Source organism: Mustela erminea, chromosome 16 (genome assembly GCF_009829155.1).
Source record: "Mustela erminea isolate mMusErm1 chromosome 16, mMusErm1.Pri, whole genome shotgun sequence".
NCBI lineage: Eukaryota > Metazoa > Chordata > Mammalia > Carnivora > Mustelidae > Mustela > Mustela erminea.
The window spans coordinates 36,440,245-36,456,632 of record NC_045629.1 but is presented as its reverse complement, the minus strand read 5'-3'; the positions used below and the strand labels follow the sequence as shown (position 1 = coordinate 36,456,632).

The 16,388-nt window shown below is 37.7% G+C and overlaps 1 protein-coding gene across 1 annotated transcript in view; it reads left to right on the top strand.

Annotated features, from left to right (window-relative positions):
- LOC116575087 overlaps positions 1-16,388 on the top strand; it is a 139,304-nt gene that overhangs the window by 41,931 nt on the left and 80,985 nt on the right. The window lies entirely within an intron of this gene.

The window sequence follows — 16,388 nt, the reverse complement described above, 5'->3', positions numbered from 1 at the left end:
CTTTCCATTTACCATCTTTGTCTTTATAAGTCTAATTGCAAGTACCACCTCATGTGATCTGGAGAAACTGTATGTATTTTATACAGGTGGTGGTCTTTATATATTAGCCATTTCCCTTTAAAGATCATTATAGATCAATATAAAAACTTCTACTTTGAAAGAATTCTCGAGATTTAAATAGTACAAATTTAATTAATAACAAAAGGATGAATTAGATCTCCTTTCCTCCTCATCCTTTCCTCTCTATTTCATTTTCTCCACCTCTTTCCTTCCTCTCAGTGCTTTTATTTAGTCTTCTCATTATCCATGTTTCTATGTTTCTTAGAATACCAGGGCAATGTGATATATTTTTCACAAAGAATATCGATATTATTCTTAGTATTTATGTGCTTCAAGACAGATATTTTGTCCTTATGCATTTTGTGGGGGGTTTTGTTAATATGTTACACAACAGAGCCAGTAGTGAAAACGTTTTTAAAATACTTAATTTCAAATAATTTTCCCCCATTTTATTTCTGTAGAAATACAATCCTTGTTTGAAGTACATGCCGTTACATCACAGTCGTGGATGTTTTGCCCAAGCCAAAATATGAGATCACAAATGATAATTACATTGGATTATTTGCCAATATTTTTCCACTCATGTGTACAAAAATACCATGTATTTCAATGTTATACCTACTGGCTAAATGATGTAACTCCATCAGTGTCTGAGAAAAAAGATAGGATTAAGTAACATAATTTGGTATGTTTAAATGTTTTAAACAGAACAGGATAAGAAAACATGCTTAATGCTGAGTAAAACATACTGAAAGCAAGCCTATACCATCTCCTTGCATGAGAATGGTAACTTAGACAGTATTATTAATAAGAAAAACAAAACAGAACACGTTTTCCAGTTTTCACTAAATTCAAGAAAACATAGAATAATGCATTGAAACAATGTTTCTCTGCCCACATTAATCTAAAAACCTGAACAGACATTATTTAACCAGAATCCAAAGTTCAGGGGCAAGACTGTTGAAAGATCTCTAATTTTAAAATCACTGTTTGTAGAAGTAAACCTTTGTTCCCAGTCTGTAAATTATTAAAATGAGTATGTAATGAGTTCCCAGGTCTCCTCATTAAATCTTCTTGTACATGCAATGAGCTGTTTCCTGGTACATCTCACTCTCTGGTACTTCATTACTAGTGATGGTGTTGGCACTTCTAGATTTATTTGCAAAGGATACACAGGGATTCAATGACTGCCAGCACTTATCTTCATGCAAATTATAGGCCAACTGTTCTGCCACATTCTCTGAAAGTTAAAGTTTGAGAATCTCAGTGGAAGGCAGAGTTCTTGCTTTAGAAACTCCTCAAATGTCCATTCCTTTATTGTCTATAATTCACTTTGATTTTTGTCTCAAAGTTCTTATTTTGCCTGAGGCAGAAGTCTTAGTTTAGTCATTTTGAAGTAAAAATAAATTGTTATTTTTCAGTATTTAATTTTGAAATTTAATTATATTCAGGAGCTTTACCTCCCTGTCAATTCCATCTTTTCTTCCTATACTTTTCCCTGGGTGGATTTTTCAGTTTTAGGGGCATATATATCTGCCACTGTGGGTGGTATGAGAGAGGCCTGATCTCATCCAGGTCTTGATTTGTTCACTCCCAAACTGGATCCTTACTGGATTCATGGCAAAAGCTAAGTATGATGCTTTCTCAAACAGCAACCTAGGTAGAATGTGCCCTTATCTTGGCATCTACCCTGCTTCATAGCACTGGTGATTCCTTGAGGCCATTCTTATCCTCTCTTTTGAGGATGGCCAACATAGACCCTGTTGGATATGCCTCTCTTCATCCTAATTTTGGACATTCACAAAGAAAACCATAAGTTAGCTTCCATACCCCATGCGAGACCCAAAGGAACTTTTAGACCCCGTTTCGTACCCTACGGTTGCCATAGGTGTCCTGGGATGGTGCGTATGTCTCTTTAACTTCTAAGTAAGCCCCATTACCATGTCTAGTTCCCCAACGTTTCTATCTCCTTGAGGGTGCAGTGGCTCCTGACTTTTCAGAAATCCCAAGTAGAAACCAGGACACAAGTTTCTTTTATTCTTGGTTTCCCACTAACACCCCTGCACCAATCCCCCAGGATATGACTCAGAAGATGTGAACTAAAAGTAGGGTGACTAAATTTCCAGATTTTCCCAAGAATGAAAGGGTTTCCAGGATGCAGGACTTTTGGGTTGAAAACACAGAAGGTCCTGAGCTGGTCACCTTACAGGAGGCATATCTGCTGCAGTGTTTATAACTCTCTTGTTCCCCTCTGAAGTCTCCTCCTTTTTGTTCAGAAGATTCCTTATATATTGGAGGCTGGTTCAGATCATTTTTTCTCCTTTAAATACTTTCTGTCTGGAAAGGGTCTTTGAAGCTTAGAAATAAATTTGGCATCCATTTTCCCCCTTTGCCTTTGAAATCACTTGCAGAAATACATACGATTTCTGCATGTAGTTATGTTTGGGAGGATCAATAGGAAACCAGGAGAGATAAGGGAAACTACCAACTAATACTTCACGTATCATGTTACCGTGCTTTTTATTTTTTATTTTATTGAGGTATGTTTTACATATCATAAATTCATCCCTTTCAAGTGTATATAACTCCATGGTTTTTAGCCATTTTACCAAGTAGCATTACCATTCCCATAAAACAGTTATCGAACATGTTCCTTTTCTCCAAAAAGATCCTTCATGCTTATTTACAGTTCATTCTTTTTCCCACCCTTAGCACCAGAAAACAACTAATCTACTCTATATCTCTTCAAATTTGTCTTTTTCAGGCCATTCATAGAAACAGAGTCATATGGAGTGGGGTTTTTTTTGGTTTAGCATTTCATTTAGCGTAATTTTTTAAGGGCCATCCCTGATGTGTCGGTATGTTGCCCTCTTTATTGGTGGATAGTATTTCATTGTATGGATATACCACATTTTTTCCCTACATGCCAGTTGATGGACACTTAAATTGTTTCCAAGTTTTGGTTATTATAAATAATGTTGCTATAAACATTTTTGTGCAAGTCCTTGTGCAGATGTATATTTTCATTTCTCTTAGGTGTAGGAGTAGAACGGTAGTTTAACATTTAAAATGTATGGTAAATGGTATATAGACATTTTAAAATGGTAGTTTAACATTTAACATTTTGAAAAATGACCAAACTGTTTTCCAAAATGAATACATTATTTTACATTTCCATGAGTAATGTAGGAGGATTCCTGTTTATCCACATCCTTGTCAATGCTTGTTACTGCCTGCCTGACTTATTATAGCCATTCTGGGAGGTGTGAAATAATATCTTATTGTGATTTTAATTTGCATTTCCCTAATAATTAATATTATTGAGTATCTTTGTGCCATCTTTACATTAACCATTCATGTATCTTCTTTTATAAATTTCGGTCCACATGTCTGTCCAGTTTTGATAGACTGTCTTCTTATTATTGAGTTGTAAGCATTCTTTGTAAATTCTGGGGCCAAGTCCTTTACTGGGTATGTGTTTTGAAAATATTTGTTTGCTTTCTATTGCTTGTCTTTTCATTTTGTTAATGATGCCTTTGAAGTACAAAAGGTTTAATCTTTGGTAAGGTCAGTTTTAACAATTTTGTCTTTTATGAACCACACTTTTGGTCTTTGTCTAACACAACGTCTTGAAGATTTTCTTCTAAATGTTTTATTATTTTAACTCCTACATTCGAATATATGACCTATTTTGAGTTAATTTTTGTGTATGGTCTGAGATGAAGGTCTAAGTCAGTCTTTTTGTACGGGGTATCTAATGGTCCCAGCACTTTTTGCTAAACAGACTATCATTTCTTTTCAATGAATTACTCTGGCATCTTTGTAAAAAAAAAAAAACCCACAAAAAACAGTTAACTAAAATAGAAAGCTGGGCTCTCAGTTATGTTATTATAATTTGTATAATTACATGTCTATATACTGTACCGTACTATCTTGACTATTGTATCTTTAATAACAAGTTTTGAAATTAGGAAGTTGAAATTAGGTCCTCCAAACTTGTCCTTATTTTTCAAAATTACTTTAACTATCTTAGATGTTTTGCATTTTCATACAAATTTTAGGATTTGTCAATTTCTTTCTTTCTTTCCCTTTTTTTTTTTTTAAAGATTTATTTATTTATTTATTCAGGAGGCAGAGGAGAGAGAGAATCTCGAGCAGATGCCCAGCTGAGTGCAGAGCTCATGGGGGTTTGATCCCATGACCCATGAGATCATGACTTAAGTTGAAACCAAGAGTGGGAAACTTAACCAATTGAGTCAGCCCCTGTTTTGGCAATTGCTGGAAAAAAAAAAGCCCACCAGCAGTTTTTTTATTAATATGTATTTGACATACTACGTTGTGTAAATTTAAGATGTGCAACGTGTTAATTTGATACATTTATATATTGTAATGATTGCCATTATAGTGATTAATAGCATCTCTATCACATTACAGAATTTTGATAGGGATTTAGTTGAACCTATATAGATCAATTTGGGAGACAGAATTTTGATAAGGATTTTGTTGAACCTATAGATTAATTTGGAAGAGAATTGCTATTTTAACAATATTGGCTCTTCTAATTCATAAACACAAAATGCGTCTCTTTTATTTATTTAGATCTTCTTTAATTTACTTCAACGAAGTTTTATAGAATTCAGTGTATGTTTTGTGCTCTTATAAAATTTATTCTTGAATATTTTATTCTTTTTAGTGCTGTTGTGAATGAAATTATATTCTTAATTCTGTTCATATGTAGAATTACAATTGATTTTTGTATATTGATCTTCTACCCAGCAATTTTGCCATACTTTAGTTTTAACTAATAATTTATTTTTTAGAGCAGATTTAGGTTTATAGAAATTGAACACAAAGTACAGTTCCCACATACCTCCTCTACCTGTCACCTCCCCACCCATCCTACAAAGTTTCCCTGATTATTAACATCTTGTATTAGTGTGATACTTTTGTTACACTTGATGAGCCAATATTGATACATTATTATTAACTGAGATCCATAATTTATATTAGGGTTCGCTTTGTGTTTTTCATCTTGTTTATTTGTTTGTTTTTTCTATTGAAGTATAGTTGCCATACAATGTTACATTAGTTTCAGGTATCTTAAGGGTTTTTACAAATAGAACTATCATTACATGGTCATACAAGTAGGTTTACTTCTCTAAAATATCCCATGCTACAACCTTCTCCTTCCAAATTCCTAGAAGACACTTTTCTTTTTACTGTCTCAGTAATTTTGCCTTTTCCAGGATGTTTGCTGTGACTTTGTAAAATTAACATTTGTTAAGTACAGTCTCAGAGGGTCAAATGGTGAGCCCTGGTTCAACAAAAACAACAAGGGAATTCAAATAGAGAAGTGCATTACTCATAGGTCATGGAGGAAGTACACAGCATACCTTGAGGGGCCACATGGAGTGGTCAAGGCAGAGTGTAGGCAGAGAGTAACAATCTGGGGCACATGCTTATATTAAGGTCCAGAGATGGAGTACTTTGGGGTTCCCAGGTTCTAGTAGATTGGTCAACTCACACCAAAACAGCAGTGTTTTGATAGGATACATGGTCTTTCATCTCAGGTTACACAAGGGGAAGGCCCTGACAGGCAGTGAAGACTTCATCACAAGGGGTATTGGAGAAGCCCAATCAGGAACTTACATTTTTCTGAGGCATGTGCTTCCATGAGGGGCTAATGTCAGTTTAAAGCACCTAAAGGCCCCTTGGCCAAATAAAAATAGATGTCAAGGCAGCATACTGTGGAGTAGCTTAGTTCAGTTCTCAGTAGTCATATAGTTGGAATCATGTGGTATGTAGCCTTTTTAGGTTGTAGTTGTGGTCTTTTTAGATTGGCTTCTTTCACTTAGTAGTATTCACTTAAGGCTTCCCCATGACTTATTCCATTTAATCACTAGATAATATTCCATTGTATTAATATTCTACAGTTTCCTTATTATTCCACGTATTGAAGGATTATTGGTTGCTCCCAAGTTTATAGTAAGTTATTTTTTTTTTAAGATTTTATTTATTTGTTTGACAGACAGAGATCACAAGTAGGCAGAGAGGTAGGCAGTGAGAGAGAGAAAGAGAGAGAGTGGAGGAAGCAGGCTCCCTGCTGAGCAGAGAGCCCGATGCGGGGCTCGATCCCAGGACCCTGAGATCATGACCTGAGCCGAAGGCAGAAGCTTTAACCCACTGAGCCACCCAAGCACCCCAAGTTGGAGTAAGTTATGAGTAAAGATTTGTGTATAGGTTTTGTGTGGAGGTAAAAGTTCAACTCATTTAGGTAAATACCAATTCAATTGGTATTGGAATTCAATTATTGAATCATATATGGTAGGCCAACGTTTAGTTTTTTAAGAAGCTGTCAAGCTGTCAAACTGTCTTCCAAGGGGACTGTACCATTTTTTTGCATTCTCACCAGCAGTGAATGAGAGTTCCTGTTGCTCCATATCCTCACCAGCATTTGCTATTGCCAGTGCTCTGGATTTTCTAAGAGGTATGTAGTGTTGTTTTAATTTGCAATTCCCAAATTACATATGAAGTGGAGCATCTTTTCATATGCTTATTTGCCATCTGTATATCTTACCTGATAAGATTTCTAATCAGTTCTTTTCTCATTTTCTAAATGGGTTGTTTGTTTTCTTGGCGGGGAGTGTTTTAAAGAGTCCTTTGTATATTTTAGATACAAGTTCCTTATTGGACTTGTGTTTTGCAAATATTTTCTCCTTAAGTTAATTGTTGTAAAAGGTGTACAGTCTCTGGATTCCTTTTTTTTTTTTGCATTTGGATATCTAGTTGTTTCAACCTTATTTGTTGAAAAGATTCTATTTTCTGTATTGAATTGCTTTTGTTTCTTTGTCAAATATCAGTTGATTATATTTGTATGTCTCTATTTCTGGACTTTCTTCTGCTTCTTTGATCTATTTGTCTATTCTTTTGCCAATACCACACAGTCGTGATTACTGTAGCTTCTTTCTGTCTTTGATTTCTAATTTAACTCCACTTGTATGATTTAAATCCTTTTTAACTAATTAAATAATTAATTGATTAACTTATTTCATGGCTTAACGTATGTATGCTCTGTCCTGGAGAATGTTCCAAGTGTGCTTGAAAAGAATTCTGCTGTTAATAGGTGTTAGGTCAAATGGTTTCATGATATTTTTTAAGCTGTATATTCTTGCTGATTTTCTTTGTAGTTTTTCTATCAAATTTGAAAACAGAGTATTGAGATCCACAATTATTGTTGAATTTTCTGTTTCTACCTCCAATCCTTTCAATTTTAGTTTCATATATTTGGGACTCGATTGTTAGGTGTTTATAGCTTATAATTATTTGTTACTCTCTGCTAAGTAGATCCTTTCATCATCATAAAATGTTTCTCCTATCAAGGAGCAAGTTTTTCTTAAAAGTCTTTTTGTCTTTTTTAGTATAGCCTCTCCAGCTCCTTTTTGGGTACTATTTGTATCACATGTATTTTTTTCTATCTTTTTACTTTTAACCTATTTTTTTTATTTTTAAATTTAAGGGCTCTTTTATAGACTGCATATAATTGGATTATGGATCTTTTTTTTGTTAATCCATTCTACCAGTTTCTGTAATTTGGATCAGAACATTCAATTATTTACATTTAATATACTACTGATAAGGTAGAATTTATACCTGCCATTTTGCTCTTTGCTTTCTGTACTTCTTTTTTATCCCTCTGTTCCTCCATTACTTCCTTCTATTGTGTTAAATACTTTCCAGTGTACCATTTAAATTCCTTTTTGTATTTTAAAATATTTCACCATGCACTTGCAGTTGTAGCACATCTGGGTTACCACCACCCTCTGGGTCAATGCTGAGGTCCCCGGTGCTGGGAAAGAGCCAGAGCTGTGTGCTTGGAGGATCTGTGGTGGGCTGGGACATGGAGATGCCCAGGAGCTGAATATGTGGTGCCCTACAATCGCTTCCATGTTCTCTGCTCCATTACTGCTTTCCTGGGCTCCCTGGCCTAGCCTCTCTGTTCGCTGGACCATTAGAGGAGATGGAGCTCAAGCTGGTCTCAAGGGATGAGGAAAGAGGAAACTGCAAGGTCACCTGCCCCCACTATTCTTGCTCAGCCACCAGGGTCACATTTTACCTCTTTACTCTTTTCTTAAAGCTGTTTTTTAGTGGTTGCCCTGAGTCTGATAACTAGCATCCTAATTTAAAGTGATCTAGCTTGGGGCTCCTGGGTGGCTCAGTTGGTTAAGCATCTGCCTTTGGCTCAGGTCTTGAACCCAGGGTCCTGAGATTGAGCCCCACATCAGGCTCCCTGCTCAGTGGGGAGCCTACTTCTCCCTCTCCCCCAGTTTGTGCTCTCTCTTTCTCTCTCTCAAATAAATAAGTTCTTTCTTTCAGAATTTCTTTTCCCCCACCCAGCGGGACGCCTGGGTGGCTCAGTTGGTTAAGCAGCTGCCTTCGGCTCAGGTCATGATCCCAGTGTCCTGAGATCGAGTCCCACATCGGGCTCCTTGCTCAGCAGCGAGCCTGTTTCTCCCTCTGCCTCTGCCTGCAATTCTGTCTGCCTGTGCTCGCTCTCTCCCCCTCTCTCTCTCTGATAAATAAATAAAATCTTTAAAATATAAATAAATAAATAAATAAAAGAATCTAGCTTAGATTAATATTAGCTTAATTTCAGTAGTATACAGAAACTTTGCTTTAATACAATTGTATCCCCTTCCTTCTCTTCTGTGATAGTGATGAGGGAGCAGGAGTCTGGCTGAGGACAAAGCAAAAGCTGGCGCCTTGCACCCCCCCCCTTTCATCCGCTCCCCTCCATATGTGTAGCATTCCTCAGGCACCCCTGACTGCCATAAAATGATAAATAGTTAACTTGCTGAGATCGCAATCCTGCAAGACAGGAGTCTCCCTTGGTTTGCAAATTTCCTTGAGATTACAACAAAGAAGTTACCTTATCAATAGCCCAATTTCCAAAGACACAGAACTCAGTTCCTCAAGCCTAATGTTACCCTCCCCTCCATAAAAACCGAAGGAGGTGGAAGTAGAAGGAAAAGTAAATAAAGTTAAATTTCTTCTAAACTTAAATCTCATTAACAAGGATGCTTGATAGCAGGAATGTAACATTCCACCAGACTTCCAATTGTCTTTACTTGATAGCAACTAAGCCTTCAATATCCTGGTAGTATTCTTTGCCCCAATAGCCCTTCTGAACACCCCTTTGTCCTCACCTACCCAACTCCTGTGTATATAACCAACCACTCCTCACAACCCGGGGCAGCCGCATCTCCGCCTGCCCACGGGCCCTGTCCCCGTGCTCTAATAAATCACCTTTTGCACCAACGACGTCTTAAGAATTCTTTCTTTAGTCGTCGGCTCCGAACCTCCTCACCCCACCGAACCTGACTTAGGTTCTGGGACTTATCAATAGTATTATGATACAAATTACGTCTTTGTACATTATAAAACCATCAATACAGGTTTATATTAATTGTTTTATATACTTGTCTTCTAAATTAGACAGGAGAAAAAGAAGCTGCAAAATTTCATTTGTTCTGTGTTTTGTGTTTATCTATGTAGTTACTTTATTGATACTCCATTTCTTCATGTGGATTTCAGATACCCTCTAGTGTCTTTTCATTTTAGATTGAAAGCCTTCCATTAGGACAGAAGTGATGGATGTGAATTCCTTTAGCTTTTGTTTACAGTGGAATATCTTAATTTTTCCCACAGTTCTGCAAAATAGTTTTGCCGGATGTAGAATTCTTGGTTAGTAGTCCTCCTCTCAAACACCCCCAGCGCTTTAAATATCTCATCCCACTGCCTCTGGACTCCATTTCTGATGAGAAGTTAGCATTAATCTCATTGAGAATTTCTTATTCATGATAAGTTGTTTTTTTCTCTTGATGCTTTCAAAATTCTTTCTTTGTCTATGTCCTCCTACAGTTTGACTATGATGTGCTTAGGTGTGAACCTCTCAGTTTATTCTACTTGGAGTTCATTTATTTTTCTTCAACTTTGGGAAGTTTTCAGGCATTATTTCTTTAAATATGTTTTCTTCCCATTTCTCCTCATTCTTTCTAGTATTTCCATTATATGTATATGTTTGTGTGTTTACTGGTATCATACAGGTCTTTGAGGCTCTGTTCATTTTTTAAATTTGTTTTTTTTCTCCTTAGGCTGTATAACCCTGCTGATCTATTTTCAAGTGCACTGATTCTTTTTTTTCCTGTCAGCTCAAGTTGGATTTTGAATCTTTCTACTGAATTTTTCATTTCGCTTATTTTACTTTTCAACTACAGAATTTCTATTGGTTTTAAAAAAATACTTTATATTTCCTTATGAATGTTTTCTATTTGATGAGATATTGCCATACTTTCTTTTTTTTTTTTTTTTTAAGATTTTTATTTATTTATTTTGTGTCCCAAGATGGCTGGCTTTCTTTCTTTCTTTCTTTCTTTCTTTCTTTTTTTAAATTTTATTTATTTGACAGAGATCACAAGTAGACAGAGAGGCAGGCAGAGAGAGGTGGGGGTGGGGAAGCAGGCTCCCTGATGAGCAGAGAGCCCTATGGGGGGCTCGATCCCAAGGACCCTGAAATCATGACCTGAGTCGAAGGCAGAGGCTTAACCCCCTGAGCCACCCAGGTGCACCCTATACTTTCTTTTCATTTTTAAAATTCAGTTTCTTTTATTTCTTTGAACATGTTTTTGAGAAAACTGATTTAAAACATTTATCTGGTATGTCCAACATCCGGGCTTCTTCAGGGAAATTTTCTATTGACTGCTTATTTTCCTGTGTATGGCCATTCTTTCTTGCTTTTTTTATGAGTCATTTACGTTTTTATCAAAACTGGACATTTCAGATAATATAATGTGGCACCTCTGAAAATCAGATCCACCGTTCCCATAGTTTGTTGTTGTTATTGGGGCTGGTGTGTGTGTGTGTGTGTCTGTGTTTAATCACTTTCCTGGACTAACTCTATAAAACTTATATTATGGGTTGAATTGTGTCCTTCAAAAAACATATGTTTAAGTTCAACACCTAGTACCTCAGCATGTGACCTTATTTGAAAATAAGTTCCTTACAGAGGTAATCGAGATAAAATGAGGCCTTTAGGGTGGACTCTGATCCAATATGACTGGTATCCTTTTAAAAAGGGAAATTTAAACACAAATACAGGCACAAAGGAAAGGCAATATGAAGATACACAGGGGCAGGGCGCCTGGGTGGCTCAGTGAGTTAAGGCGCTGCTTTTGGCTCAGGTCATGATCTCAGGGTCCTGGGATTGAGTCCCCTATCTCTGCTCAGCAGGGAGCCTGCTTCTCTCTCTCTCTCTCTCTCTGCCTGCCTCTCCATTTACTTGTGAAATAAATAAATAAAATCTTAAAAAAAAAAAAGATACATAGGGCAAAAAGAGCGTGTGACTGGAGTCTTGCATCTATAAATCAAGAAATACTAAGGATTGCCAGAAATCACCAGAAGGTAGAGGCAAGCAGGAAAGATTCTTACCTAGAGCTGTCAGAGAGAATATGGCCCTCCTGAGATCTTGATTTTGGACTTCAAGCCTCTAGAACAACTAGACAGTGAGTTTATATTGTTTTAAGACATTCGGATTTTGGTACTTATTACTATAGCCTTGGGAACCTGATACAGTCTATATTCCCTGGAGTGCACAACCACTGAATTTTCTACTGTGCTAACAAATGATAGTGAGCTAACAAATGATCAGAGGTTTCCATAAATGCTTGGAAACAGCAGTTCTTCCAATCTGCCAAGGACTTGTGTGTGTATATTGAGGCTAAGGCAATTCACTAGTTTGCCTTAGGCTTCATTTCCTGTTTACACTGCCCCAAGGTCAGCCAGAGATAAGGGATTTGGGCCCTGTTAGGTCTTTCCCAGGCGTTGGATGGGCCTGAACAGGTACTGGCCTTCTAGATGTTCAGAAGTATGGGAGCTCTTTTCAAAGGCCCTCTGGACATTTCTTCCTCTGGATCTGCCTTTTAAATTTTAGGCTGGGATTTTTTTTCATTAAACTGGCATTGCTGCCTTAGGTAGTTGTTGTGTTAATCAACTGCCCTTGATTGTTTCAGACAAATGCCCTGCAGACAGGGATTTTCCCAGAGGAAGCTCTGAGTAATCTCAAAGCCCTGCAAATGGGGGTTTTACAAAGATAAGAGATCTTCACGGGAGAAGAATGCACTGGAGATGATACTCTTCAAGGTGCTCTTGGTTTGTCCCTTTTCAGTGTCAGCAGTACTGCTGGTTTGCATAACAACCGTGATAGCAGGGCTGCTGGTTTTCAAGGTTGCTTTGGAGCTGGAAAAAGGCGGATGGGAGTAGGCCAAGTTAAAAAACTCACGAAGTGCAGACATTTTTCTTCTTTTTTTAATTTTAATTTTTATTCCTTTTTATTTTTTAAAAAGATTTTATTTATTTATCTGAGAGCAAGAAAGCGAGCATGATGAGGGGAGGGTCAGAAAGAGAGGGAGAGAATCTCAGCCTTGAACATGACCTGAGCTGAAACCAAGAGTTGGCTGTTTAACCGATTGAGCCACCCAGGCTCAGCCACCCCCCGACATTTTTCTTGAATAAACTCTCCTCAGATTGTTACAAGTCTTATATTACCTTCTAAACTAAAGGTTAATTTTGACAAACTTGCTAGCATTTTGCTGGTTTTATTAAAGAGCAGACAAGTGGGGATCCTCGATCTGCCATTGTGGCTATCAAAGTTATTTTTTAAGTCAGAGTAACAAAAAGTAGAATTCAGACAAAAAAAAGAGTTAAGATTATGGACTCTGGAATAAGACAGAACTAGAGGCACATGAATTAGACACATTCCTGAACTTCTCTAAGGCTTTTTTTGCATATCTGTACAACTGAGTTAATGATATACATTCAATTAAACCAACACCTTTCCATCTGCCATCATGACAGATTTTGTCTTAGTAGGTCTGTTAGGTCCCCCCAAAATTGGGTACCCCAATAATGGGTCTGTGATTAAAGGAGCGAGACTGATACAAAGCAAAGGTCAAGCAAAGCTTTATTTCGTCAAACAGACGGGTCGGGGCCGCTCCTCACAGAGGACAACCCCTTCCTGCTTTCCAGACTAATTTTTATAGAGCAAAGGCCATGTGGTTGGGCCTGGCCACACACAGGTGGCCAATGAGATTGTAACACACACAGGAAACTCCACAGTGATGCTAGGGGACCAACTGAATTACAATTTACCCTAGTAGACATTTGAACCAGCCTATCACCTAGTTCAGAATTGGCGCCCAAAAGGTGCCCAAAGGGCGGAGCCTATACTCCTTGGTAGCTAGGACACAGTATGCGTCCCCACTGATTGAATACCTACACCTGGCCTGACCCACCCTTGTATTTGGACTTTGTTACCTGGGACCGGTTTCAGACTCTTGCTTTTAAATAAGTTCCCCGGCCGGGGGCAAGGTCAATTTAAGTTTTACAACAAAATGGCAGTTCAACCGGGATGGGGCTGCTCTGGCTAAATAGGCCCTTACAGATCAATTATAGAAAAAGAAAAATAAAGATAAAGGAATAACACTGCAGACCCTTGAGGGTGGCATGTCACTGTAAAATTTGATGTTCTTCAAAATGTGTCCTCTGCAGTTTCCAGTCTCCTGTTTCTTAAGCTATGTGTAAGAAGGCACAGGCATGGTATTTTCTTGTTTAGCCTTCTAGAGTTTCTGTCCAATGGCTAAGCTCACCTATGTATATGCTGTGTGGAAGATATTCCTCTGGGCTCTGCAGGAGCCATGTCAGTGAACCAAATATTGGATGATCTGCACATTTTCCCTTTTGATGTACTAGTACCATATAGGATTTTCAAGTGTATGCCCCTCAGACCGGGGATACTTTTAAAGAGTGCTTTCCCTGAGTTTGGAGAATTTCTGTTAGTCTTGAGAAAGCCAAAATGGGGATTGGTACTCCAGGTCAAGTCTCTTTTTCATATTCTTCATTTTCAGAATCACAGACATATCTGAATACTGCAGGACTCCAGGGATGCATGAGATGGCACAGTCTTTTGCTTTTGGTATCAATCAGAGCTGCAGAACCACTAGGAAATCTGTATCTATATCTTTGTCTATTTACCCATATCTTCATTTACTTCTGTATCTACATCTACATATATACCTATTTATATCTTCAGCTGTGTCTGTATCAGACACAGCTAAATAGCTGTGTCTCTATCTAATTACATACCTCTATAATTACAAGGATTTTTTGTTATAGAGATTTGACATTATCCAGTTGTAGGAGCCGATTAATTAGTCTCTATTAAGGCTATTGTCTTCAAGTCCACTCGTAGGAGTTAAAGTTCAAGCATCCAGAAGGAATGTCAGATGTAAAGGAGGGAAGACCAAGAACAAGCTGGAACCCATGAGAATGAACTGAAATCTGTGTCAGTTCTCATTACCATTATCCTTGATGGTGGGGCTATATTGCAGAAGTTGGGGCCCTTCATCATAGAGCTAAACACCTACTTGAACCTGAAGTTGGTGAAGCTGGAAGAAGATCTTGGTGAAGGTGGAGCACTTGAAGGCTTGGTCACCACTTCTTACCAGTGAAGTAAGCCACTGGACCCATGATAACTACAGAAAAGAGGTAGCCTATTATATATAAGACAATATATGTTATAACAGAAAAATTGCACAGAACACTTGTTAAAAATGGCAGAACCTATTTTATTTGAGCTACTGAGGTAGAGAAAAGAGAGACTTCAGTCTAGAACTGAGCCTAACCCCAAATATAGCAAAGTCAACGAGGCAGAGTGAGGGGGTCAGTGGATGGAAAATTACTAAGAGTTACTTGTTTAGATATCAAGGGTGTGGGCATTCTTCCTAAACTGTGTTCAACAGGTCAGGGATGCAACTTATTTGAGAAGAGGGCTTAGTGGGGCTTGACTAAAGTTTGGTCAAGGAAGCGTTCCTTGTCAATATGAACTATCAAAATAACTGCTGCTGCACTTGGGTACTTTAAATCTCACACAAGAATCATCCTCATGGTCCATTCTAACTGAGAGTAAATGTAGTTCAGCTTAGTCAAAGTGACATACCACAAAGCTACCACACTTTTATTTGGAAGCCATGGTTCTTCCTCTGGCCTTATTTTCCTGCTGTGAGATTCAGAGCATGGGTAATGGATTCCCTCACTATCTCTCCTGAAAGTAGCAGGTAGGTGGGAGATGGATGGGCAGGACATTGGCTAACTCTGCCTCCTATTTTTACTTTTTTTTTTTTTTAATGAGTTAAGTTATATTTTACTCTTTTAAAAAACATTTTATTATGATAAAAACAATTAACATGAGCTCTAGTCCCTTAAAAAAATTTTTAGCATGCGTTATTATTGAACATAGGTATGCTTTGGTACAGCAGATCTCTAGAGTTTATCCATTTTATTTAGGTTAAATGTTATGACTGTTGAGTAATAACTTCTCATTTTCCTCTCAGCCCCTGATAACCACCATTCCAGTCCTTGATTTTATAAATCTGACTATTTTAGATTTCTCATAGAAGTGAGATCATATAGTACTTGTCTCTCTCTGTGTCTGGTTTCCTTCTCATGCTTTGTTTCTATCTTCTTAAGGTGAGCGTTCTGGTCTCCTTCCCTCACTCCCAGGACTTTGCTTTCTGGGACGGGATGAGAGGCATGGTTTCTTTTGGGAGAGGACCTGATCATGTTTATTGAGATCTATACAATATTTTCAGTGTGTTTTCTTGGATGCAGTCTGCCAGGAAATAGCCATAACCAGAATGAAAACAGAAGCAATTTTGTTTTCATTCATTCTTAAAGGATAACTTGAAAATAATTTACTTCTGAGACTGGTGGTGTGTCCCAAGCGTATAAGGTTTTGGAGATTCTCAGAGCAAAGCTTTGCATGATAAAATCAATGTATATAAGAGCTACTAAGGCCGAGGCCTTGCTCAGATGTTCATAAACTTCCTTCCCCCTGTCTGTGGGGTCAGGCTTTCTCCTGTACTTCAGGTTCACATCTTTCTGCATGTGATCCAGGCTATCAGAATGATGGTCCGTTAAGGGACAGTCTTAATGTTGCAAGGAATTTCACTCTCCCACTTTTTAATTGGCTTCCATGAGCCTGATGAAGGGTAAATACTTTGTTTCTTAAGAGCTTGATGATAAAAAATGGGAGGAAGAAGTAGTTTAAGTAAGAGGAAAGTAAGTGAGTTGATTCCTCGGTGTTTATGGGAGGAAGTTAATAAACTCTCTCCAAAGTTGAGTATTTGTGAATTAAAAAAAGACTTTTCGTATTATTCAGAGTTATGGAGGCAACTACCAAGAAGAACTAATACCATACATAAATGGTTTGTCCCCAG